The 27,774-nt window shown below is 39.4% G+C and overlaps 1 long non-coding RNA gene across 2 annotated transcripts in view; it reads right to left on the bottom strand.

The window, feature by feature from the left end:
- LOC123333772 overlaps positions 1 to 17,203 on the bottom strand; it is a 104,407-nt gene extending 87,204 nt beyond the window's left edge. The window contains exons 1-3 of one of the 2 annotated variants that reach the window (XR_006551323.1): positions 16,931 to 17,203; positions 9,463 to 9,604; positions 8,104 to 9,330 (exon numbers count right to left, since the gene is read on the bottom strand). This is a non-coding gene — a long non-coding RNA (uncharacterized LOC123333772). Of the gene's footprint in view, positions 1 to 8,103; positions 9,331 to 9,462; positions 9,605 to 16,930 lie in introns of those variants that run through there. The other variant, XR_006551322.1, reaches the window with a different exon arrangement.
- Positions 17,204 to 27,774: the final 10,571 nt, after the last annotated feature.

The raw sequence follows: 27,774 nt of genomic DNA, 5'->3' as shown, positions 1-27,774 counted from the left end.
ATGGCATCACTGACTAAATGGACATGAGTTTGAGCAAACTCCAGGAGTTGGTGAAGGACAGGGAAGCCTGGTGTGCTGCAGTCTGTGGGGTCGCAAAGAGTCAGATATGACTTAGCAACCGAACAACACACCATACTTCTTCGGCCAGTGAAGTGTTTAATCTGCAGATCTTGAACCATGAATATTTCCCCCTTTTCTTTTTAGTTAAAAAAAAATGAGGTTTGAAATTATAGGCACAAAATTTTACTCATATTTTTGCCTTATTCAAAGAGATAACCCTTCAATTGCCTCTCAAGTGAAGGCTGAGTTATTCGGAAGAAAAGTTTTCTCTTAATGTTTATCTTCCAATTAACGTTCATTTTTATGGCTTCCAGTTAAAAATGGAAAAATTAGTATCACACACATACCATTTTCTTAGCTGCAACTTTCAGATAAATTGGTTCCATAAAAATCACTCCAAAAATGAATCTATTTCAAGTCAGCCTACATATAGTTTTAAAAATACACTATTGAATCATTACCTGTCTCTTCATTGGTGCACATCTGAAGTGACATTTATAGCAACTCCCACTTATTAAACCTTCACTCTTTAACAATTTTAGGCTCCTCTCTGTGGAATTACAGTGATTAATGGCTTCATTCTGACATGACCCTCTCACAATAGAACAAAGTTCATTAGCTGCAAGACTGTGCTAAATGTTCAAATCAGTACAGAAATAGAATTAAAGTATCTTTCAAATAAACTTTACTCAAATATATAAAGTTTTATTATATGCAAAATCTAGGGGAACATTAGTCAACCATGGCAGCTAAGCTACTAAAAAGAAACATGGCACTTGGAGTAATAAATTCTGCCTTCAAGTAACATTTATGCTGTCCACCATCTTTTAATAATGTATAATTCCTCTGTTGTCTATAAATTTCAGGGTATTTTTTAAGGATATTAACATTAAAATGTAAGATATATAATTAAATAATTAATGCAATATAAATATCTTCAAACTATATAAAACCTGCCAAGCAAATAGAAATTGCACAATAAATACAACCTCATTAAATAGCAAGGATCACATAATACATATGAACTACTTATCCATGAATGTCTAAAAAGCTATCTTTGTCCTCAGAGGGCTAATTTTTTTTAAAGTTTCCTGATAAAAAATAATTGTTTTAAGCTAATGAAATAATATTTCACATCTATGGAATCAATATTCCAAAACACAAGATTAGAAGTAATTATAAGAGAACTAGATGTAAATGAAAAAAAAAAAAAGAAAAAGATTAACCACCAGAGAGAGGGAGATGCATAGCAAATGAGGAGTAGGTATTTCCACTGTAGTAAAAGAGAATAAAAAAGTAGCACATAGAGACAATACCTCATAACCTTGTGAAATAAATCTTGGACTGTTAGCCACTGACAACTGGCACTTATGTAAGGTTGAAATCAGGTTAAAGCAATATAGTAGATTAGCGCTGGAATGATAGTATCATGATGAGAGCTATGGTTAATACACACCTATGTGATGTGGTAGAGGGTGGGGTTTGGAATTGTAATTTTCAGACACAAAGAGATCCCACTTACCTAGACTTGAGAAATGCGATAGATTAAATTACTGCATCAAGTTATTGACTCATTATTCCCTCAAATATATACACTCTATGGAAAGTATATTCCATTCCAACAGTTAATGGGTTCAACCATGTGGCTTGTTTGGCCTGATGACGGGAAGAGTGTGCATTTCCTGCTTAACTTGAAAAATGAAGACCTTTTCACTTGTTTTGGCTAACAGGATAGTAGCAGATGTGGAATAAGTTGATGTGTTTGTGTAGATGGGCATGTTCAGAATGCCCCCTTCAATATCATGAGCAGTACTTCCCCTATTTACCCCTGTACCAACCACCTGCAAGCCAAGAAGAAAGTCCTTGCTAGAAACTGAATCCTCCAGGACCTTGATCCTGGATTTCTAGCCTCCAGAACTGTGAAAAACTAAATCTGTTGTTTAAGCCAACCAGTCTGCGCTATTTTGTTAGGGCAGCCTTTGCAACTATAGGGTTTCCCAGGTGGCTCAGCTGTAAAGAATCCACCTGCCAATGCAGGAAATGTGGGTTTGATCCCTGGGTCAGGAAGATGTCCTAGAGAAAGGAAATGGCAACCCATTTCCATTATCCTTGCCTGGGATACCCAGTGAACAGAGGAGCCTGGCAGGCTACAGTCTATGGGGTCACAAAAGAATTGGACACGACTTAGCCACTAAACAACTGCAACAAAAAGGATATGCATCCAGAGAAGATTTGGGTTTCCTAGCAGAGAAAACAAAAATATGCTGAGTTGTTAGGAATGGGTAAGCTTAATACGAAATCAGGGGTAGCAAACAGCAGGTGAAAGTCGCCTCCTTGTAGCTGTCAATGAAGCAGCTATGCTTTATGTTAATTTTTAATTCCTCTTACCTGTTATCTTATATGAAGATTAATGACTGTGCCTCACTTTTAAATTTAAATTCAGCTGGCAGTATAAAATCACATATACCATCTCTCCAATACTCTCCTCCTTATCAAGGAGACTCAAGCAAAGAAAGGAATGTGTACAATCTCTTTTTAAGAATGTAAGACCTTCTGCTAAACAGAATATTTTCTAGGAGGAGAGTGCTTACCTATTGAATTATCTTAGCATGATGTGCCTAATTACAATTGCTTATAGGAAACAAACTTGGGATATGTGGATTTATGGGCCTGTCATTCTTAAAAAGTGGTATATAAAATAGTGACCATCTGAGGTATAGAATGGAGATGCTCCAAAACCTACCCAAGTATTTCACTAATAAAGAGGGACCAAGGATGTCCCCAAATGAGCCAGACTTTTTCCTGTTTAGACCATGTCTCTTGATTAATTTCAAGGATGCAGACATCAGGAAAAATCTAACACTAGATGCAATCTGATTTGTGTGAATCTGATTTGATAATGCGATCTTGTGTTACCTCTCCCATTTTTTCAACACCTTTATTCCACTCTGTAGTCCAGGAGACAGATCTGCATAGACTGCGTCTATATCTTTGAGCTGGTCAACGGATGACACTGACAGGGTTCAGGAGTATAGGCTGGGTAAAAGTTGGGATACTGCTACACCTCCTGCTGCTGCTGCCTGCCTGCCTTGCTGTTGGTATGGCAATGGCTGTGCGCTAAGGCAGTAGTTCCCAAGCTTTTTGCAACCAGGGACCGATTTTGTGGGAGACAAACTGGGGGTAGGGGAGTGGTTTCGTGAGGATTCAAGCACATTACGTTTATTTTGCACTTGACTTCTATATATATAATATAATGCCACCACTGATCTGACAGGAAGGAGTGGTCTGCGGCCTGCAGGTTGGGACCCCTGTTCTAAGTGTCACCTCTGTGAGCTGCACTCCTTCTGTGGTTTAGCTTTAGTTACCCTTACTTCTCCTCTTGCTCTTTAAGCCTATATGCGGCAACAGTTTGACAGGGTTCATCTGTGACTGCTTCACAGTTTTTCATGGATATTTTATCCTATTTATACCTCAGCAAGTTATCCTACATCAAACGCTTCGAGTGTGCTTTATTTTCTGTCAGGACCCCAACTTTTACTTTCATTAGTAAAGTTTAATAAACAAGATTTCTTCCTAGTCTCTATTATTTTAGTCTCTAACATACAGACTAAAATTTCCTTTACAGAGAGAATTTTAGTTTGTACTTTAGGAGAAATTTTTAAAATTTTCATTTTCAAATAACTATATCCAGCTAGGAGGTAATGTATTTGAACTATGAAGATCCTAAAAAAATGAGAGTGAATCTGGGATTCGTTTAACTACAGACAATGGAGCTGGGGAAGCCTGGGAGATCTCTGGTTTCCTCAGAGAAAGTATGTTCCTTAATAGTCTGCTTTTTTATACTCTTAGTTAATAGCATCCTTGAATTGCTTCAATTTTTCTAAGTCACAGATTTATAGATTATTAGAACTGGAAGGGGCCTTAGAGATAATCCTGTTACTTCCTTCAGCTGGCATGCAAGGAAACTCTGACCAAGGCTGACCAGTGTGTTAGTCACTCAGTCGTGTCTGACTCTCTTGCGAGCCCATGGACCATAAGCCTCCAGGCTCCTCTGTCCATGGAATTCTCCAGGCAAGAATACTGGAAAGGGTTAGCACAGTCAAGTCTGATTCCCCTTCTCCCAACATATCAAATGTATCAGCGGCAGCAGAGTTACAAATTTTTGACAGCAAACTGCTCCATGCACAAAATTATTTTACCTTTCTTACAGAGTGTTTGTCATGATTGTATAGGATAATAAATATAAAGGATGGAGAACTAGAGTTGACATACGGTAAGTAATCAAGTATTTATCATCGGCATGATAACATAGACAAAACCCTTGAAAAATAGTGCATGCCTGTTCAACATAAACTATTTGGCACCAAACTATGTTTATTAAAACATAAGGTTCTTGGAATGTCAAGATAAATCAAAGGGACTGGCTTTGCCCCCACAAATATTATAAGGTTTTAGTAGTGTTTGCATGTTTTAAAAATATAGCAGAATCCTAAATAACCTGGTATGGACTGAAAAAATAGCTAGGATCTCAGGAAGAAGGGATCACAAAGTGTGAGAAGAAACCATGAGGATGCCTGATGTAAGCTGAATGTTGAATTATGCTAAGAATTTGGGAAGATATAGAGGAGGAAAACACACTTAATGTAGGAGCAAGACCATGGACAAAGGAACAAATTTTCATTTGTCCATTCATTCATCTATTCACTCCAGATATTACAAACCTACAATATGACACACAAAATTCTAAGCAGGAAAATATATTAGTAAACAAAATTCCCCCACTATAGAACAATATTCTACTGGAAGAAATAGTTGATAAAGAAATGTATAATTAAATAATCAGATGAGAATTACCATTATGCTGGGTGGGTTGTTTTATTGGGTGGTCAGAGATGGCTTCACTGACACAGCTACATTTCAGCAGAAGCCAAAAGAAATGAGAGGGATTCAAAGCCTGTGGGTAAAGACAGTGGCCATGACAAAGGGTATAGGCCTGGAGAGCCAGTTCTGTGTTCTCATGGGTACTGTTTTAAGCAGTGTAAGTCCAGAATGGAACAACTCTAAACTTTCAACAGTTTTGATAGAGTATAATTCTCTTTATGTTAAAGTCCTTGTTCCTGTTCCTTTTTAAAATGCTTTTGAAAGTCACTTAGTCATGTCCAACTCTTTGCAAGACAATGGACTGTATAGTCCATGGAATTCTCCAGGCCAGAACACGGGAGTAGGTAGCCTTTCCCTTCTCCAGGGGATCTTTCCAACCCAGGGGTTGAACCCATGTCTCCTGCATTGCGGGCAGATTCTTTACAGTCTGAGCCACCAGGGAAGCCCAAAAGAGTGTTAAATGGTTATTATCAAATAATCAGCCTATGATGATCTAGAATAAAATGCATAATAAAGGCAAGGCTTTGTCACAGGTAGTACTGAGTCAGCCAATCTATTACAAAGCCAAAATAAATATAAGAATTAGGGCAGAGTTGGTGACCAAATTGCTAATTCTGGTATCATTGGGATCTTAAAGAAAATAAAAATCTGAGTTTAAGTCTCTTCTCAGAAAGCATGGTGAAAGAATCAGAGCTTTTATGACAAGGCTAAGAAGAATGCTCATCTCATAGCCACAGGGATCATGTATTTGAAAAACTCAGCTGAACATTACCACTGGATTTTATGTCGTTGTACTACAATTTAAGTTACATTAACATCACCACAAGTCCCATTTAACAGTTAGAGCTATAAGGGAAAAAGAATTTGAAAATTAAAAAAAAAAAACAGTAAATTTGAATATCAGGAATGAAATCCTCTGAGCCTAGCTCTTCACCAGCACAAGCAACCATCCTATTCTGTGTAATAAGGCTGGTCCTGAAGCAGATTTAAGGATCTCCTGAAGCAGGTATCTAACTAAAGAACAGCAGTTCTCTTCATCCCCCATGATTACCACCCTCACTTCCTCCAGATAACTGTACTATGATGTTAGTCTTCTTTTTTTTTTTTTCTGTTGTTTTCTTTTTTTTTTTTCTGTTGTTTTTTTTTTTTTAATTTTATTTTATTTTTTAAGCTTTACATAATTGTATTAGTTTTGCCAAATATCAAAATGAATCCGCCACAGGTATACATGTGTTCCCCATCCTGAACCCTCCTCCCTCCTCCCTCCCCATTCCATCCTTCTGGGTCGTCCCAGTGCACCAGCCCCAAGCATCCAGTATCATGAATCGAACCTGGACTGGCAACTCGTTTCAAACATGATATTTTACATGTTTCAATGCCATTCTCCCAAATCTTCCCACCCTCTCCCTCTCTCTCAGAGTCCATAAGACTATTCTATACATCAGTGACTCTTTTGCTGTCTCGTACACAGGGTTATTGTTACCATCTTTCTAAATTCCATATATATGCGTTAGTATACTGTATTGGTGTTTTTCTTTCTGGCTTACTTCACTATAGGGGAAATAATTCAAAGTCTGACTAGGAACAGAGAGATTAAATGTGGAAAATAAATTACAAGCGTTCATTCATTTCTATCAGAATAATTGGGAGAATACATGCTGTGACATGTTCTCATTCTGTTAAACAAGGAAGAGAACATAACATCAGACTGGGAAATAATTACAAATATGAGTGAATTTAGTAAGATTCTGGATCCTGGATCCATTGTGTTAGCTCAACTAACTAGGGATGCACCTAATATTTTTTTGGAAGTTGACTGAAACCTATACTGAGAAGTAGCCTGAAATAAACTTGAGACATCAGAAATTTCTATTAAAAACTTAAAGAACTTGAAATTTTAAGTAGACATGACTGATTTGATTGAATAAAACACAAGATCCAACTATTTTATCTATGATAAACCAAACTTAAAAGATACCTAAAGTGTATACACACATACACACACACATCATGCTTATAAGCAGTCAAAAAAAAGGTGAGAAGTGGCTATACTCATATTAGACATATGACTACTGGACAAACAATATTACCAAAAAGAAAAATTTCAACTCAGAGAGATAAAAGGATCAATCCACCAAGAGAATATGTGTTTACTTATTTTAAAAAACTTCAATATTCAAATGAAAAGCTAGAAATTAGATAAATAGAAGCAGAACTGCCATATGACCCAGCAATACCACTGCTAGGCATACACCGTGAGGAAACCAGAATTGAAAGAGACACATGTGCCCCAGTGTTCACTGCAGCACTATTTACAATAGATAGGACATGGAAGCAATCCATTGGCAGATAAAAGGATAAGAAAGTTGTGGTACATATACATGATGGAATATTATTCAGCTATAAAAAGGAACACATTTGAGTCAGTTCTAATGAGGTGGATGAACCTGGAGCCTATTATACAGAGTGAAGTCAGTCAGAAAGAGAAAAACAAATACTGTATATTAATGCATATATATATAGAATTGAGAAAGATGTTACCAATGATCCTACATGCAGGGCAACAAAGGAGACACAGATGTAAAGAACAGACTTTTGGACTCAGTGGGAGAAGGAGAGGGTGGGATGATTTGAGAGAATATCACTGAGACTTGTACATTCAGATCAGATCAGATCGGTCGCTCAGTCGTGTCCGACTCTTTGCAACCCCATGAATCGCAGCACGCCAGGCCTCCCTGTCCATCACCAACTCCCGGAGTTCACTGAGACTCACATCCATCGAGTCAGTGATGCCATCCAGCCATCTCATCCTCTGTCGTCCCCTTCTCCTCCCGCCCCCAATTCCTCCCAGCATCAGAGTCTTTTCCAGTGAGTCAACTCTTCACATGAGGTGGCCAAATATATAAAATAGACAACCAGTGTAAGTTCAATGCATGAAGCAGGGTACCCAAAGTGAGTGCTCTGGGACAACCCAGAGAGATGGTAGAGGGAGGGAGGTGGGAGGTGGGGTTCAGGATAGGGGGACACATGTGCACCCGTGGCTGATTCATGTCAACATATGGCAAAAACTATCACAATATTGTAAAGTAATTATTCTCCAATTAAAAAATGTTTTTAAATGAAAAATTAACTAGAACTAAAAAAAGAAATAAGCACAATTATATTTGAAGATTTAAATATAACACTCTCAGTAATTAATTAAATAGAATATCAGTAAGGGCATTGAAAATTTGAATAATATAATCAACCAAATGTATCTGATATTTACAGAATATTCCAAAATATAGTTAGACATGCATTTTTTCCAACTTCACAGAAAACATTTACCAAAATAAACCACATCCTATTCTGTCACAAAATACTTGCAATAAGTGTTAAACAGCTTAAGTCACACAAATAAGTTCTTTTACCACAACGAAATCAAGTTAAAACTTAAAAGGAGAAAAATATCTGGGAAAGACCACATACTTGGAAATTAGATATTCTTCTAGTATACCATGGGTCAAATAAATTGTAAGGAAAATTAGAAAATATTTAGAAATGAAAATAAAAGATCATGTAAAAATTTCAGGATGCACATAAGGCAGTACTACAAGGCAAATATATAGCATTAACTGGGAATCAGAAGAGGCTGAAGACTAAAAAAGAAGCATTATTTGCATTTTAAAAGTGTGTAACTAAGACCCATTTGCTTGGAAAGGCAATTTATTTTCAGTCCATGTGTATCAAATGGCTGTTTCATGAGAAAGTGCAGATTTGGCATGATTTTTTTCTAAATCAGAAAAATAGAATAATAAAGCAGAGAAAAAGCTAATTGAAGCATATGTCTAATTAAGGCAATCCTTCTTATTCCAATTGATGCGGCTGATGGTAAATGTGTTAAGACTAGGAGTTAGTGCTCCCAGTATTCAGGCTCCCTGACAACATCTCTAGGCAAGTGACACTGCCTCTTTGAAACTTAGTTTCTTCACCTCTACAGTGAATGAGCTACATTTATCTAGATAAATGTAATCCTATCTTGATAAATGTATACTTTTATTTGACAAATATCATTAAGCTCCTGATAACACATATTTTGTGAAGTGCTATAGGAAATACAAAGATTTTCGTGGCTCCTTTTCTCAAATTGCTTATAATTTATTGCCTAAAACACACCTTATAAAAGTAATAGAAATACCAATTCACCTGTGATACAGCCTAAACATAAGCATAAACCAAATCCTATGAGGATCAAGAAGAAAGAGCTAACACTTTCTTAGCAAAGGTCACAGAATTATGGATATCTGTATTTGCATATCTTTGATTGGGTGACCTCTTTATCTAGCATAGCTTTTCTTCACATTCTCCAGATCAACAAATTGACCCTCAATATTTAGAAGTCCACAAGATCTATGGCAAGAAAATAAGATGTGTCATATTATCACCTGCTCTAAGGTCAGGTATTGTACAGGATACTTATCTATTAGGCAGAACAGCCAGCTGGTTAAAAAAAAAAAAAAAAAAACCATGAAAACTACTTACCATCTCTGCAAAGACTGAGATGAGGCATGACTGCTTCTTCTTTTTAAAAAGTACCACAGTAACAAGAAGGTTTTGCATGAAGTGACCTCTTCATGTTGTTTCATGCAGTAGAGCCAGAATGATGTTTCTAGAAATCTGTTCTCTGGGTCAAATAATAGCAAAGCATAATTAGTCTAGAAAAAATTAATCCACCTTATGTGAAAATTTCAAAGCTTGCTATAGTGACACACATAGTAACTATTGGGGAAAGGGCAAAGGAGGTTTACATAAATCCCTGAAGAAGCGCACATTTAATTTGAAAATCCTGGCATAATTTTCTCTTTGCTCTAGGACTTGATTTACACATTTTTATTTTCTTACCATCCCTAGGCAATGACTGCCATGGAATAATTCCCTCTGATGATAAATGCGCACGTGAACAAAACTGCAAGAAACCAAGCAAAGTCTCCTAGTTCCACTGTTTTCTTTCCTTTCCCTCAGCCCATTAAGACAAAATGAATATTGACTATATTTAGGAGTTAAAAACATTGAAAATAATGTTTACACTGAGTCTTAACCCCTAACTGAAAATTAAAATAAAATGTGCAATTTCTTTAATTCTTACTATACTATAAAACAATACGAAGCACAATTTCAATCCCCAGGAAAATGAAATGAAGTATGTATAGCCTTTATTTTCTCTATGTGACTCCAATATTAGCCTTTAAGAAAAGCTGCTGAAAATAACCCATCATTTTAAAGTAATTTAAAGACACCCTAAACTGAAAATTCAGTATGCCCCTTAGCTCTCCATGATCCATTTCAAATTTTCTAAGTCTATTTTAAAAACTACCAGAGAATCCAAAGGCATTTCCTAAATAGCCCCACCAGACTTACAGAAAATATATACAGTGTGTGGTGTGAACTCAAGAAGATAGCTCATGATAAGGGGACTTCGAGGCAAACTTTGGCTCTTGAAGCTCAGAAATCTAGAAATTGTACAGCAGCTTTTTGAGAAGCTGCTGCTGCTAAGTCGCTTCAGTCGTGTCTGACTCTGTGTGACCCCATAGACAGCAGCCCACCAGGCTCTCCCGTCCCTGGGATTCTCCAGGCAAGAACACTGGAGTGGTTTGCCATTTCCTTCTCCATTTGAGAAGCTAGTGATATACAGATATAGACACTTATGGGATTTTAAGGTTTGTTAAAATACTGTGTATGTAACATTTATTAGTGACATCTCAAATCAAGATGTTAATGTCAATGTTTCTCAAAGTGCAAAACAAAAACTATTGCTAGCAGACATGTAAGTGGCCTTGTTACAAATCCACCATTTATAATTCACCCTAAAATTTAGGAACATTAGCCTACATTACATGCGTAAGGAAGCCAGCACTCAGAATAATAGCCAGTCGTCCACAAGACAACCAAAGTCAGGATTCTAATTCAAGGCTTTCTCCCTTATGTGACTTTCTCCCCTATGCGATCAACAAAAATCAAAATGTATCTCTTTTGCTTTTTAAAATTATTTATTTATTTTGGCCATCCTGGGTCATCACTGCTGCACACCAGCTTTCTCTAGTTGTGGCAAACGAGGGCTATTCTCCAGTTGTGTTGCTCAGGCTTCTTGCAGTGACTTCTCTTACTGTGGAGAACAGGCTCTAGGCACAGGCTTGGAATCTTCCCAGACCAGTGGTCAAATCCATATCCCCTGCACTGGCAGGTGAATTCTTAACCCCTGGAGCACCAGAGATGTCTGTCCTTTGCTTTTAATTCACTAAAATATCAAATGTGCTCCTATCAGCTTTCACTGTAATCTCTCATGGCCATTGGATCCTGGAGTCGAAAGAAACCTTTATGTTACTATTTCTCACGGCCCCAGTGCTTCAACGATGAATAATTTTCATTATTCAATAATACAATTTCCTACCTCTACATGTGGCTCCTATTTCTAGATACTTCTCAAAAACAGCTCATTTTATATGGAATTGATATGCTCTCCCACTATTTCCACTGGCTGTTAGATTCTGTCCACTGGTGGTTAGATTCTGCTGAGAGGTGTATCATATATAGTTCTGTAAAACCACTTCTATTTAAGCTGACCTTATCATCTAACTTTAGAGTATTGAATCTCCAGCATTGTTACTAACACATGACCCTTAACTAATTGTATTGAATTAATCCATGAGTGTCCACTGCTAAGCAATAATTCATACAATGATTTTATTCACAAAACAAGAATCATGAAGTTTAATCATTCTAATGTCTTTGGGAATTCTGGAGGCATTTCATTGCTAGGATAAAAAGTTTGTTCAGGTGTTTCCATAAGGTGCTATGAAAAATTCGAACATTTTGGCCAACCCAATATTTGAGAATCTACTCTAACCATCCTGGGGGCTTCCCAGGTGGCGCTAGTGATAAAGAATGCACCCACCAATGCAGGAGACATAAGAGACATCGGTTCGATCCCTGGATCAAGAAGATTCCCTGGAGAAGGAAATGGCGACCCTCTCCAGTATTCCTGCATGGAGAATCTCATAGACAGTGGAGCCTGGTGGGCTACAGTCCATGGGGTTGCAAAGAATCAGACACAACTGAAGTGACTTACCACAAACTCCAACCATTCCAAACGAGTCTAGATTATGTAAGCTTTTCCACTGATCATGTCATGTCTCTGAAGCACATGTCAAAATTGCTCAGGTTGAGCACTATCTACTATAGAGGCCCAATTACAGTATCATTGGGAAGTAGAAAATGAGGATCCCAGAAGTTGAATTCGGCTCATCTGAAATCCCACCTTACGTACAAATGTACAGTAACAACTGCAGCTTGGGTCTTGTAATCTTTTCAGATGAAGTTCTCTTTGGGACTAAGTTTTTTTGTTTTGTTTTTTAATTTTCTAAACCACTGTGTCCAAGAATTCAGGGTTTTTTGTCAATGTCTATATTTATGTCAACATTTGATATTTTAGGACATGTTCAGATGGAGACTGTGCTCTAAAATCAAGAGAGTACATTTACCCAGGAGCCAATATGGAGATTCTGGGTTTGGACAGCAATTCACATGGAGTGATTTGGTTTATTTTGATTCTTACCACTGTCCCTCCATGAATTCTCTCCCTATCCATGAAATAATGAGAAACTGAAGAGCAAAGTGAACAGAAATAATACCCAGAAATCTAAAATGACATTATAAAATAATCATTACAAAAATGAACTCTAACATGTTATCAAGTACCTTTCATGGGACAGGTGTTGTTTACTTCATTTCACTCTCTGAATGACTTATTGGTGAGGCATCATTCCCTTTATTAAAAAAAATTTCCAATGTTGTGTTGGTTTCTGCTGTACAACAATGTAGATCAGCCATAATTGTACGTATGTCCCCTCCCTCTCTAGCCTCCCGCCCCTCTCCCAGCCCCACCTGTCCAGGTCATCACAGAGCGCTGGGTTGGGTTCCCTGTGTTACACAGAACTTCTCACCAGCTATCCATTTTACACTGATACTACATATGTTTATGCTACTTTCTCCATTCATCCCTCTCCCCCCCTCATCCTCATTCCCTTTTAAAGATGGTAAAAATGAAGTTTATTCACCCAGAAAGGAAAACAAAGCATTTGAACCCAAGTGCAAATGATATGACCATTCACATACTATGATGAGTTGTGTAAGAATGAAAAAGAGATTACTAAATTTCCACTGAACAATAAAAACGTTTCAGTTTTTGCCTGCAGCTTCTACAATTAGTTCTTCTGTGCTGTTGCCTATATGGCACCAGAACTTTTAAGCAATCAGAATCTATTGGTACCTTATAAATAAGTGAATGATGATGTAGTCTCATTCGGAATTAGTTTAAATTTTGAGCTAACGTTTGAGACAATTTCCTAGATATTCTCTAAAAGAAGCATTTCTGGACAAAGAAAACTCTGGAAATAGTGGAAATAGGAATCAGGAAACTGCCACCTTAAAATAAATGACCACCACAACATGAACACCCAAGTTGGAGTATTTTAGTCTTCGAAAAAAATCTCTTCAGCAAGACTGTCTCTCCTGCACATAAGTTGGCATCGCTGTAAATAGCATGATGAGAAAGCTAAATATGGTTTGCTTTGTAGAGAAACAGAAGTGCTTTGTGACTGTCACAGCAAAGCACTGAAATGGCTCAAAATAAAATACCTGTGCTCAAGTCCTGGCTCCATCATTTCTAATGTGAGGCTTTAGACCCCTGGCATAATCTAGACATCTGTGTCTTCCTCTGTGAAATGGGGATGGTGTTACAACTGATAGGCTGTAAACTCTGTGAGGCTCAAAGGAGACTGTGTTGTACACTTTGTTTCCAAACTTTGTTGCAAAGGGGACTCACTCTGAGAGCTCTGAAAATTATTTATGCCTGCATCCACCACCAGGCACCAAGGCTTAACAGGTCTAGTGTGTGAGATGGGATTTAGAGAGTGAATGAAATCTCCAGGTGATTCTAATAAGCACATAAATGTGGTAACTGCTGTTCTACTACCATACTAATAGGAACTGTGACTCAACATATAATGTTCTATCATTATTGGTAACACCAGATATGCAACCTTGGGCACACTGATTAACCTGACTGAAAGCAGTTTTTTGGGAAAAATTTTAAAAGGTTATATTAACTAATGGAGAAGGCAATGGCACCCCACTCCAGTACTCTTGCCTGGAAAATCCCATGGACAGAGGAGCCTGGTAGGCTGCAGACCCTGGGGTCGTGAAGAGTAGGACACGACTGAGTGACTTCCCTTTCACTTTTCCCTTTCATGCATTGGAGAAGGAAATGGCAACCCACTCCAGTGTTCTTGCCTGGAGAATCCCAGGAACGGGGACGCCTGGTGGGCCGCCATCTATGGGGTCGCACAGAGTCGGACACGACTGAAGCGACTTAGCAGCAGCATATTTACTAAGTTAATGTGAAATGTCCAGCAAAAAGCCTGGGTATAAGCACATAGAAAAAAAAAATGTTATTTTCTTTCCTTTTCCCTCAAATTATCTTGCAATTCTGTCTTTATCACTATGAATACTAAGACTCTTGAGAGTCCCTTGGACTGCAAGGAGATCAAACCAATCAATCCTCAACAAAATCAACCCTGAAGGAAGGACTGATGCTGAAGCTGAAGTTCCAATACTTTAAATGTATTTGGTCACCTGATGTGAAGAGCAGACTCATCGGAAAAGACCTGATGCTGGGAAAGATTGAAGACAGAAGGAGAAGGGGATGACAGAAGATGAGATGGTTGGATGGCATCACTGACTCAATGGACATGAGTTTGAGCAAGCTCTGGGAGATGGTGAAGAACAAAGACGCCTGGCACGCTGCAGTCCATGGGTTGCAGAGTCAGACACGACTAAGCAACTGAACAAAGGACCAATAGCGAGTATGATGCTCTGGCTCTACAAAAAGTATAACATTAACCAATTGTCACACAACTCATTCTCGCTATACTGAAAGAATTTCCCCTACCTGCTCTAAAATCTCCTGCTTCTCACATTTGCTTACTGAATCAAAGACTTTTTTTTTTAAACAGCTCAAAATTTCCTTCTTGCCAGAAGCCTTCCTTATCTCCTGTTATCCCACTTTTAAGAGTAAATCACTTCTTCCTATTAAACTATAAATCATTTTCTGCCCCTCCTCGACATTAAGTTCTACTTTTACTGTACTTGTATATGCTTTTAATCTCTAAGATTTGAGAGGAAGATTGTTGAGCAATTTACTCTTTCTTTGATCTCAACCAGTACAGAAAGATGGCTAGATCTATTTTATTTATTCTAACTTATTATAGGCTCCAACCTAATTTTAAGTTCAGTTTCAAACAGCAAGTTTCCAATTTTGTCAACCACATTGAAGACAGAGTTTGAGTACATCCAATACTCACTGACATTTGCTGTTGTCCAAGCAAAATTTGGAGAAGGAAATGGCAACCAACTCCAGTACTCTTGCCTGGAAAATCCATGGACAGAGGAGCCTGGCTGGCTACAGTCCATGGGGTCACAAAGAGTCAACCTCGACTGAGCACCAGCAAAATTTATAAGCTTAATTCTTTCAAAGTCCTAGAACTATAAGCTTATCACATTTCTGAGGTGTGACAAAGCACTGGGCACTAGGCACAGCTTCACATGTTACAAAAGCATCTGCTATTATCATTAAAGGTATAAATCTCATTTCCTCAGCGTGATGCTTCTATAGTCTGGGTTTTATTTACTTGCTGGAAATAATACCATAGAAGCACTTCTTGACTTCTTTTTCCAACAGTATTCCACCTGGTGATTTTGGGAATGGCCAAAAAAAAAAAAAGCTAAACCTGTTAGTCATTTACTCATCTAGGTATCTTCATTAACAGCCCTAAATCCCAGTTCTAAAATCTTAATGAGAAACCCACGTACTTCTAACAGTTAATTTGCTTAGACTTGAGAAAATTTTAAATGTTGTATACCTTAGTTTTACAGTGACACGAACTAGCATTTTAAAATAATGAAACCTCTGCTTTTATGTTAAGCACAATTAGACCTTTGCTAATTTTATACCTTGAGAATCCCACTACCAGGAACTTGGATTTTCTTCCTTTGTTAACTAAACTTGAAAGAGTTCTGTATTTTGGGGTCTCTGTGATAGAATAATGGCCCTCCAAAAATATGTGTATGTGTGTGCTCAGTAGCTCAGTCATGTGGGACTCTTTGCAACCCCGTGGACTGTAGCCCGCCAGGCTCCTCTGTCCATGGAATTTTCCAGGCAGAAATACTGGAGTGGGTTACCATTTCCTACTTTAGGGGTCTTCCTGACCCAGAGATTAAACCCAAGGTCATTTGCATCTTCTGCACTGGCAGGCAGATTCTTTACCACTGTGCCACCTGGGAAGTCCCCCTCCAAAAATAGTCAGTACTTTAATCCCTGGGATCTGTGAATATGTTACTTTAAATTGTAGATGGCATTTCAGATGTGATTAATAAAGTAATTATTCTGAATCAGCCAGGTGGGCCCAATTAATTTACGGGGATCCTTAAAGTGTGAGGATTACTTCTGGCTAGGGTAAGAGAGATGAAATGACAGAAGAGGAAGCAGAGATTTCGAATGTGAGACAGTCTATCTCCCTCTGCTGGCTCTGAAGATAGAGGGAGCATTAACAGAGAGCCAAGGAACACAGGTGACCTTCATCAGCGAAGAAGGACCCTGAGCAGACAGCCAGCAAGAATACAGGCCCTCTGCCCTACAAACACATGAACTCAATTCTGCCAACAAAACAAGGGAATGGATTGTCCACTAAGGATCTCTAGAAAGGACCGCAGTCTCCTTACCATTTTGATTTTAGCCCATGAGACTAGTCAGACTTCTGCTCTATAGGCTTGTAAAATAACACCTGTTTTAAGCTACTGTTTGTAGTAATTTGTCATGTTAGAATAAGAATGTTAATGCATACATTTTGTTGAGACTCAAGAAAGAAAAAAAAAAAATGTTTAAAGACGACATTACCGAACCAAATCCGTTTGCCCAACACGACAGCCAAATGCTGACGCCAATACACTTGCAAGACTTGCTGTGGAGGAAGAGCTTATTCACAAGGCAACCCAGCGATGACACCAGAGATCAAGCCTCACTCACCGTCTCAAGGTGAGGGGGTTGGGGTATTTATGGGCTAAGCAGGCAGGTCTTTGGCATGGGGAAATGTGATTGGAGGTAAGGGGGAAAGGGCGTTTAACAGTGTTCTGTGCACGCACAAATGGAGGTCCTTAGAAGGCTAGGAGGGTGGAGCTTTCCAGAGCGCCCCTGTCAAAAGACGATTTATAAAGACACCTGTGCTGGCCTAGCTATAGGGAGAGTGGGCCTAAGTAGCCCCAGCTGGTTATTGGATAGGAACGGGCAAGTCTCTGTAAAACAACTGGTTTAGGTGAAGCTGAGAATGAATGCAATTAAACAGATGGAAAACAAAACAAAATAACTAAAATAAAGAGAACTTAAACAGTGACGGCAGTTTAAGAACCATGCATTGCATTGCATGTAAACTATACCTCCATAAAATTGATTTGTAAAAAAATAGCATCTCAGAATATTTTCCCTTTGTAGGCAATAATCTGGTTAAGAAGGAAAAAAACTAAGAAAGCAGGAAGAAAGAGGTCAGTTGTCAGGGTGATGTCTGAATAAGAAGTAGGGTAGATCCAGAGAGTTAAGTGAAGCAGCGAACTTTTCAGAAAAGCAGGTAAAGTTCATCTGTTTTAACATGAGGGATGCCAGACTATAAATAGTTGTTTAACATTTAACAGAAAAATGGAGTATTTTCTTCTGATTGCTTCTGTTTTCTCATTTAAACATGACTAGTGCTAGTAAATGGAGGTGAGGAAATACAGAGGTATTGGAAGTTTGAACAAAGAGTTTTTTTTTAAGTGTGAAACAGTGTTTCAGGAGTGGGAGAGTCCTGGCCTTAGATCTGCTGCTCACCTGTTCCCTCTGCTCTTTGGGCTTCTTTTACTGAGATTCTTTTCTTCATCATTGAGGTGTCCTGTTTGAGCAGCAGCGGTTGCAGAGGCTGCAGTGCCAGTTTCACAATCTTTGTTACAGGTTGATCATCACCAAGGAAACTCAGAGTGGGAGTTTGGAGGTGCAGGGAAGGAATCTACAGGATGGAGCTGGAGTGTGCCCCATGCAGTTACACAACACTTCTCCAATTTCTGCTTGATTTCTCAGGTTCCTTGCAGATTCCAGGGCCCTGTGAATTTAAGCAAGCCCTGGGCTCCCAGCAGACAGGGGCAACTGGAGGCTCTAGGACTGCAAGTGGAAGCTCTAGGGTGGAAGTGCAGGGGAGTTCATGAGAGGAACTTCCACGCAGAGTAACAAGAGAGGGGTCAGGGACTACAAGTGTCCCATTTTGACAGGAACTTACAAGAGGGGACTGATCTGACTCAGTTACAAAGCAAATGTCCAGGTGTTGGGGCTCTAAAAACCACACAGAGAAGTCTGGATGCTAGAGAGTGCTCCCTAGCCTTGTTCCGTCAGCCAGCTTCTTCCTTTCAGCAGCATCCTTCAGCATTAGCTCTGGAAAGAGGTCAGTTTAGACCTAGACGCCATTTCTGAGCTCTCACAACCTAAGCACTTTGTCTTCTAATCTATTCACTCACTAGAAACAAAGCTCTTTACTGGAACCTCCATGGTGACATACCTATTGCTCATGGCCTTTGGATCTGAGTTTTCCTAGGGTCATCAAAGGAGCTGTGTCAAATGCAAAGCCAAGGAATCTGAACTTTAAGGAGAGCTCTTGTTTTGGTTTAGTGAAAGGGAAAGGAACTGGAGAAGGAGGTATTAAACTCCATGGAGAATGAAGGAAGACTCTGAAAAAATTATGGCAAAACAGGGGCAATGATATTGAAATTATTGACATGTACAAAAGACGGTAAATGGCCCAGGTTACCTTCATGATAAGGTTAGAGTAGACCAGACCACTGTTTTTGGTTTGCAAACTCAGGAGTTTTCAGAGTGAAATCTGAAACTGGCCCCTGCACTTGGAGGTCAGGGAGAGACCACAGAAAGAAGCAGGACTTGAAGACTTAGGTAGCAAGTAGTTTTTATAAGCAAGGGAGTTTCCATATTAAGCTTCATAAACAACCAATACACTTGCAACCATTCTGTATATATAAGCCATTTTGTTTTTCTTTTTCAGTAGAATATTCAGTAAGTTACACAACATTTTATTATAAAATAGGCTTTGTGTGAGATGATTTTGCCCAACTGTAGGCTAATGTATTTCATGCATGTTTAAGGAGGCAAGGCTAAGCTATGATGTTCTTTAGTGGCTCAGTGGTAAAGAATTTGCCTGCCAAGCAGGAGACCTGAATTTGATCCCTGGGTCAGGAATATCCCCTGGAGGAGGAAATGGCAACCCATTCTAGTATTCTTGCCTGGGAAATCCCATGGACAGAGGAATGGGGTGATTACATTAGTTGGATTATCGAAAAACCAAGGGTTCCAGAAAAACATCTATTTCTGTTTTATTGACTATGCCAAAGCCTTTGACTGTGTGGATCACAACAAACTGTGGAAAATTCTTAATGAGATGGGAGTACCAGACCACCTTACCATCTTCCTGAGAAATCCATATGCAGGTCAAGAATTAACAGTTAGAACTTGACATGGGCCAACAGACTGGTTGCAAAATGGAAACGGAGTACGACAAGGCTGTATATTGTCACCCTGCTTGTTTAACTTATATGCAGAGTATATCATGTGAAATGCCAGGCTGGATGAAGCACAAGCTGTAATCAAGATTGCCAGGAGAAATACCAATAACCTCAGATATGCCGATGATACCACCCTTATGGCAGAAAGTGAAGAAGAACTAAAGAGCCTCTAGATGAAAATGAAAGAGGAGAGTGAAAAAGTTGGCTTAAAACTCAACATTCAGAAAACTAAGAATATGGCATCTGTTCCCATCCCTTCATGGCATATAGATGGGGAAACAATGGAAACAGTGAGACTTTATTTTCTTGGACTCCAAAATCACTGCAGATGGTGACTGCAGCCCTGAAATTAAAGAATGCTTACTCCTTGGAAGAAAAGCTATGATCAACCTACACAGCATATTAAAAAGCAGAGACATTACTTTGCCAACAAAGGTCTGTCTAGTCAAAGCTATGTTTTTTCCAGTAGTAATGTACGGATGTGATAGTTGGACTATAAAGAAAGCTGAGCACCAAAGAATTGATGCTTTTGAATTGTGATGTTGGAGAAGACTCTTGCAAGTCCCTTGAGCTGCAAGGAGATCCAACCAGTCCATCCTAAAGGAAATCAGTCCTGAATATTCATTGGAAGGACTGATGCTGAAGCTGAAGCTCCAGTACTCTGGCCACCTGATGTGAAGAACAAACTCATTTGAAAAGACCCTGATGCTGGGAAAGATTGAAGGCAGGAGAAGGGGACGACAGAGCGGGTATGAGATGGTTGGATGAAATCACTGACTCATTAGACATGAGTCTGAGTAAGCTCTGGGAGTTGGTGATGGACAGGGAAGACTGGCATGCTGCAGTCCATGGGGCTGCAAAAAATCAGATACAACTGAGTGAACAGAACTAAGCCATAAACATAAATCCTGAGATGGGAGGGGGAACCTAAGTAGCTTGGCTGGGATGCAGATTTTATGCAAGAAAGGCAACACATACCTAGAGAGGTGTGGTTAAACACTTACTTCAACCCATTGTAGAACAACATCTTGTAGTAAACATTTGTTCTGGTGATATTTTCTAAGTTCCTCAATGGTGAATAACTGGCTAGTGTGCTAAAAACCAAGAGCTTTGCTCTGGACATACTTCCTGTCAGAACCTGGTAAGCAAATAATCTTCAAGAAGAAACAGCAAGTCTTTCAGTGGAAAATCAGCTGTGTTGGTACAAACAGGCCCATGTAGAATGGGAGGAGTCTCATTCCAGCATGGGTAACAGTCTATATGGAGCAGAGGTTCTAGCCTTTGATGAATATCAACCTGCCCTAATGTTGTCTAGTGAACTCTTATAATGGGGCTTTCACCAGGGTTGTTCTGGAGCTGTTAAGCTGGTCCCAGTTAATGTCATGGGACCAAGGGTCCACTGTGTCACCACACTAACTAAAGTGGATGAGGAGTTGGTAGGTGTGGGTGAAGGGTCAGGATCATAAACATCTTCTCTGGCTGATGATGCTATAAATCATTTTTGAGAAGAGTCATTTTCTGCCAACAGGAGATGTTGTTATGATTCATCTGTGGAAAGAGTTCTATTTTCAAAAAGACATATACTTGTTTCACTTATAGCATTCTTCCATATTCTGTGAATTAAAGATATTTGGAATGACTGACTGCCAAAATGCAGAGCGCTCTGGAAAACACAATGAATGAATCTCTGTTCAAATAAGAACTTTCTATATCATAAATGAAAGCTGGTATTCAAAGCCTTAGTGTTCCATACCCAGGCCCTTTTCTAATAGATGTATGTTGATAATCTTCCCTGGTGGCTCAGATGGTGAAGAATCTGCCTGCGATGCAGGAGACCTGGGTTCAATTCTGGGTTGGGAAGATCCCCTGGAGGAGGGTATGGCAATCCACTCTAGTATTCTTGCCTGGAGAATCCCCATGGACAGAGGAGCATGGTGGGCTACAGTCCATGGGGTTGCACAGAGTCAGATATGACTAAGCAACTAAGCGCAGGTCACATTGTATAGCAATCACACACATTCCCTTTTAACACAGTGGTGACATTTCATTTGGTTTGGAACAGCAAACAGCCTCAACGTTTTCCCCACTGATATGAATTTAACTGGCTCATTCTTAGATTGCCACAAGCATTGAGTTGACCAAAAATTTTGTTTGCTTTTTCTTTTCCTGTAAGATGGCTCTGGCAGCACTTAGTTCTCTTTAAGTTCATTTGAAACAATTGTCTTAGCTCGTATTGTGCAGCTGGCACATTAGCATGCATTAAAAAAAAAAAAACTTAACCTATACTGGATAATTTTTGTGTAGCCATTTTAACATTGAAGATCGAAGAAAAAAGTAACATTTTTGCATATTATGCTTTATTATTTCAAGAAAGGTAAACACAAAACTGAACGCAGAAAAGGTATGTGCAGTATATGGAGATGCTGCTATGACTGAAGTAAAAAGTGTTTTGTGAAGTTTCATCCTTGAGATTTCTCATTGGATGATGCTCCACGGTCATAAAGACCAGTTGAAGTCAATAGTGATAAAATCAAGTTATTAATTAATAACAACAAATGTTATACCATGTGGGAGAGAGCTGACATACTCAAAATATCCAATTCAAGTGTAGAAAATCATTTATACCACCTTGGTTATGTTAATTGCTTTGGTGTTTGGGTTCACATAAATTAAGCAAAAAAAAAAAAAAAAAACTTCTTGAAGGTATTTTTGCATGTGATTCTCTACTTAAACATAATGAAAATGCTCTTTTTTAAAACATACTGTGATGGGCTATGAAAAGTAGATACTGTACAATAATGTGGAATTGAAAGACCATGGGGCGAGCAAAATGAACCACTGCTAAATACACCAAAGGCCAGTATTCTTCCAAAGAAGGTGATGATGTATAGGGTGGGATTGGAAGGGAGTTCTCTATTATGAGCTCCTTCCAGAAAACCAAATGATTAATCCTGCAAGTACTGCTCCCATTGAGACCAACTGAAAGCAGCACTTAACAACAAGCAACCAGAATTAGTCAACAGAAAATGAATAATCTATCATCAGGATAACGCAAAACTGCCTGTTTTTTGGATGACAGGGTAAAAATTGTTATAGCTTAGCTGGGAAGTCCTGATTCACCTGCTATATTCAGCAGATATTGCACCTTTGGATTTCCATTTATTTTGGTTTTTACAGAATTCTCTTAATGGAAAAAAATTCAATTTCCCATAAAACTGTAAATGGAACCTGGAACAGTTCTTTGTCCCAAAAAATAAGAAGCTTGGGGGAGATGAAATTATGAAGTTGCCTGAAAAGTGACAGAAGATAAGGCTTCCCAGGTGGCACAGTGGTAAAGAATCCACCTGCCAGGGCAGGAGTTGCAAGGGACATGGGTCCAAGCTCTGGGTTGGGAAGATCCCTTGGAGTAGGAAATGGCAACCCACTCTAGTACACTTGACTGGAAAATTCCATGGACAGAGGAACCAGGCAGATTATAATCCACGGGGTCGCAAAGAGTCAGACATGCCTGAGCATGCATCTTTACCTTTTTTTTTAGTGAAACAAAACAGTGAATATATTGTTCAGCAAACTTCTTGGTGAAATGAAAAAATGTCTTTTATTTTTACTTAAAAACTGAAGGATGGCCAACCTAGTAGCTATACTGCTGCTGCTAAGTCACTTCAGTCGTGTCCGACTCTGTGCGACTCCATAGATGGCAGCCCACCAAGCTCCCCCGTCCCTGGGATTCTCCAGGCAAGAACACTGGAGTGGGTTGCCATCTCCTAGTAGCTATATAAGCAGTCAATTCCATTTCTCTAGGGCATAGAATTATTTAAGCATTCTAAGGAAGATCTACAAGGTAGGTCAGGTTCAAATGCTAAGCTCCTGGGGGATGTTACCCAGTTTTCAACCTCTAGCAAAAATACTGAAATAGACATACCAGATGTCGCTCAATCTTAGAGTCAAGGATAAAGCTTATTACAAGATGGATATACGATGATCTGGAAGGATGTGATCATGGAGGAGCATTAAGATCAAATATCACGAACTTATTTTCCTTCTATGCAAATTACAATAATTCAGTTAGTTTGGGAATCTTCTGATGTCCTATTCTTCCCTTGTCAGACTTAAACCTTTGGTATAAGGGTTTCACACCAAAAAATGGTTTGATCTACAACTAAGTACATTAGAGTAAACATTAGCTCCTATCAAAAGTATTTTCCACCATCAACAGATGAATGGATGAAGTTGTGGTACATATACACAATGGAATACTACTCAGCCATAAAAAGGAACGCATAGGAGTCAGTTCTAATGATGTGGATGAACCTAGAGACTATTATACAGAGTGAAGTAAGTCAGAAATAGAAAGATAAATATCATATACTAACACATATATATATATATGGAATATAGAAAAATGGTACTGAAGAATTTATTTGCAGGTCATCAAAAAAGCAAGAGAGTTCCAGAAAAACATCTATTTCTGCTTTATTGACTATGCCAAAGCCTTTGACTGTGTAGATCACAGTAAACTGTGGACAATTCTGAAGGAGATGGGATTACCAGACCACCTGACCTGCCTCTTGAGAAACCTGTATGCAGGTCAGGAAGCAACAGTTAGAACTGGACATGGAACAACAGACTGGTTCCAAATAGGAAAAGGAGTACATCAAGGCTGTATATTGTCACCCTGCTTATTTAACTTCTATGCAGAGTACATCATGAGAAACGCTGGGCTGGAAGAAGCACAAGCTGGAATCAAGATTGCCAGGAGAAATATCAATAACCTCAGATATGCAGATGACACCACCCTTATGGCAGAAAGTGAAGAGGAACTAAAAAGCCTCTTGATGAAAGTGAAAGAGGAGAGTGAAAAAGTTGGCTTAAAGCTCAACATTCAGAAAACTAAGATCATATCATCCGGTCCCATCACTTCATGGCAAATAGATGGGGAAACAGTGGAAACAGTGGCAGACTTTTTTGGGGGGGGCTCCAAAATGATTGAAGATGGTGATTGCTGCCATGAAAGTAAAAGATGCTTGCTCCTTGGAAGGAAAGTTATGACCAACCTAGATAGCATATTCAAAAGCAGAGACATTACTTTGCCAACAAAGATCCATCTAGTCAAGGCTACAGTTTTTCCAGTGGTCATGTATGGATGTGAGAGTTGGACTGTGAAGAAAGCTGAGCACCAAAGAATTGATGATTTTGAACTGTGGTGTTGAAGAGGACTCTTGAGAGTCCCTTGGACTGCAAGGAGGTCCAACTAGTCCATCCTAAAGGAGATCAGTCCTGGGTGTTCATTGGAAGGACTGATGCTGAAGCTGAAACTCCAATACTTTAGCCACCTCATGAGAAGAGTTGACTCATTGGGAAAGACCCTGATGCTGGGAGGGATTGGGGGCAGAAGGAAAAGGGGACAACAGAGGATGAGATGGCTGGATGGCATCACCAACTCGATGGATGTGAGTTTGAGTGAACTCCAGGAGTTGGTGATGGACAGGGAGGCCTGGCGTGCTGCGATTCATGGGGTCGCAAAGAGTCAGACATGACTGAGCAACTGAACTGACTGAATGGAAAAACTGACAGAGAATAGACTTATGGACATGCAGAGAGGGGAGGAGAAGGTGAGATGTATGGAGAGAGAAACATGGAAACTTACATTACCATATATAAAGTAGATAGCCAACAGGAATTTGCTGTATGTCTCAGGAAACTCAAACAGTGGCTCTGTATCAACCTAAAGGGGTGGGGTGGGGAGGGAGGTGGAAGGGAGGGGACATGTATACTTATGGCTGATTCATGCTGAGGTTTGACAGAAAACAACAAAATTCTGTAAAGCAATTATCCTTCAATTAAAAAATAAATAAATATTTTTTTAAAGAAAAAAGGAAAATGTGTTTTCCAATTCTTCTGCTTATAGCCCCAAACCCAGCACTACCTCTGTGTTGGTCCATTATCATTCAACCCACCAGGTCTTTTGAAATATTGTTCCTGAGATAAGAGTTTCCAAGAAGAGAAATGAAAAATAATCTCATAGGAGGTGATGGTATTTGCAATGATTCATTCTATAACATAAATGCAATACAATAATGTGGAATTGAAGAGACCATGGAGTCAGTAAAATGAACCACCACTAAGCACATCAAAGGCCAGTCCTCATCCAAAGAAAGTGATGATATGTGTGGTGGGATTGGAAGGGAGTTCTCTAATATGAGCTCCTTCCAGAAAACCAAATGAGTAATTCTGCAAGTACTACTCCAAACTAGACCAACTGAAAGCAGCAATCAACAACAAGCCTGTCACAATATGTTTTAAAAAAGAAATGCAACATGGCAAAATGGTTTTCTGAGGAGACCTTACAAATAGCTGAGAAAAGAAGAGAAGCAAAAGGCAAAGAAGAGGGAAAGATATACCCATCTGAATGCAGAGTTCCAAAGGATAGCAAGAGAGATAAGAAAGCCTTCTTAAGTGAACAATGCAAAGAAATAGAGGAAAACAATAGAATAGGAAAGACTAGCGATCTCTTCAATAAAATTAGAGGCTTCTGGTTCAAGATTGTGGAGTAGAAGGACATGCACTCATCTCCTCCTGCAAGAGCACCAAAATTGCAACTAGCTGTTGAACCATCACCAACAGGAAGTCACTGGAACCCACCAAAAAAAGATGCCTCATGTCCAAAGACAAAGAAGAAGCCACAGCAAGACAGTAGGAGGGACACAATCACAACAAAATCAAACCCCATACCTGTTGGGTGGGTGAACCACAGACTGGAGAACAATAATATAAAAGAAGTTCTCACACTATTGTGAAGGTTCTAAACCCCACATCAGGTTTCCCAGCCTGAGGATCCAACAAAAGGACTTGGAATCCCCTGGGAATCTGGACTTGAGGGCCAGCAGGATTTGATTGTAGGCCTTCCAGAGGACTGAAGGATACAGACACTCCAGGCTTGGAGGGCACAAACAAAATTTTTTTGTGCACCAAGACCCAGAGGAGAACAGCAGTGACCACAGGAGACTGAACCAAAACTATCTGCTAGTGTTACAGGGCCTCCTGAGGAGGCGTGGGTTGGCAGGGGCTCACCAAATGGACTGGAGAAGGCAATGGCAACCCACTCCAGTACTCTTGCCTGGAAAATCCTATGGGCGGAGGGGCCTGGTGGGCTGCTCCATGGGGTCGCTAGGAGTCAGACACGACTAAGCGACTCCACTTTATTTTTTCACTTTCATGCATTGGAGAAGGAAATGGCAACCCACTCCAGTGTTCTTGCCTGGAGAATCCCAAGGACAGGGGAGCCTGGTGGCCTGCCATCTATGGGGTCTCACAGAGTTGAACACAACTGAAGCGACTTAGCAGCAGCAACAGCAGCAGCACCAAATGGACGGGGGCACCAGAAGGCCCCTCTTGGTGTAAATCCTCTTGAAGTTTGCCATTAGCCCTACCATAGAGCCCAGGGCTGGGTCATCTCAAGCAAAACAACTACCAGGAAGGGAGTTCAACACCACCCATCAGCAGATAATTGGATTAAAGTTTTACTGAGCAAGGCCCTGCCCACCTGAGCAAGACCCAGTTTTGCCCACCACCAGTCCTTCCCCATCAAGAAGCTTACACAAGCCTCTTAGCTTCATCCATCAAAGAGCAGATAGAAGAAGCACAGTCTCACAACAGCTAACACAAAAACCATATTACAGAAATTTAATCATGATGGAAAAGCAGAAAGTTATGTCCCAGATAAAGTGACAAGATAAAATCCCAGAAAAACAATTAACTGAAGTGGAGCTAGCCAATCTTCCAGAAAAAGAATTCAGAATAATGATAGTGAAGGTGATCCAGGATCTTGGAGAAAGAATGGAGGCAAAGATTGAGAAGATGCAAGAAATGTTTACCAAAGACTTAGAATAACTAAAGAAAAAACAAACAGAAATGAATAATATATTAGAAGGAATCAATAGCAGAATAACTGAGGCAGAAGAATAGATAAATGAACTGGAGGACAGAATAGTAGAAACCACTTCCACCAAACAGAATATAGAAAAAAGAATGAAAAGAAATGAAGACAGCCTAAGAGATCTCTGGGACAACATTAAATGCACCAACATTTGCATTATGGGGGTCCCAGAAGGAGAAGAGAGTGAAAAAGGACCTGAGAAAATATTTTAA

This window comes from Bubalus bubalis, chromosome 5, assembly GCF_019923935.1.
Source record: "Bubalus bubalis isolate 160015118507 breed Murrah chromosome 5, NDDB_SH_1, whole genome shotgun sequence".
NCBI lineage: Eukaryota > Metazoa > Chordata > Mammalia > Artiodactyla > Bovidae > Bubalus > Bubalus bubalis.
Note: the sequence above shows the minus strand (reverse complement) of the source record. Positions and strands in the feature narration are given on the sequence as shown.